We start from the raw sequence: 783 nt of genomic DNA on the forward strand, positions 1-783 counted from the left end.
CTCCATCCAACGCCTCTGCCTCAAATTCAGCTCAGGCTGAGTAAAAATGTACTTCAGACTCTTGTGATCTGTAAATACCTGTACCTTCCCACCATACAGATAAGATCTCCAAATCTTCAGAGCAAAAATCACTGCTGCCATCTCCAAATCATGAGTAGGATAATTAGCTTCGTGCGTCCGCAACTGCCGCGAAGCANGCTGTTCATCAATCTCATAAACGCAGCTGGTGCGTTAGTCAACCCGAAAGGCATCACTACAAACTCATAATGCCCATATCTCGTCCTGAAAGCCGTCTTCCTCACATCTGCCTCATGTATCGAAATCTGATGATAACCTGATGCTNCTTGCAAAACTCGCCTCACACTCCGGTGACCATACAAATGGAACATCCTTCCCTGTAAGCTTAGTCATCGGCTGTTCCATACTCGCAAAACCCCGAACGAACCTCCTATAAAAACCTGCTAACCGCAGGAAACTCTGAATCTTAATGGCACTCTGCAGCCTCGGCCACTCCCTGATGGACTGAATCTTCTCTGGATCCACTGAAACTCCCTCCGCTGAAACAATATGACCCAAGAACCCCATCTCACGCTGCTAGAAACTGCACTTACTCAGCTTAGCAAACAACTTCTGCTCCCGCAGCTTCTCCGGAACTGCTCTCAGATGTACTGCATGCTCCTCAGAACTCTTAGAAAATACCAGGATATCGTCGATGAAAATGATGACTGACTCGTCCAGAAACTCCTGAAACACGCTGTTCATCAATCTCATAAACGCAGCTGG

The sequence above is a fragment of the Camelina sativa genome, chromosome 17, assembly GCF_000633955.1.
Source record: "Camelina sativa cultivar DH55 chromosome 17, Cs, whole genome shotgun sequence".
NCBI classification, from domain to species: domain Eukaryota; kingdom Viridiplantae; phylum Streptophyta; class Magnoliopsida; order Brassicales; family Brassicaceae; genus Camelina; species Camelina sativa.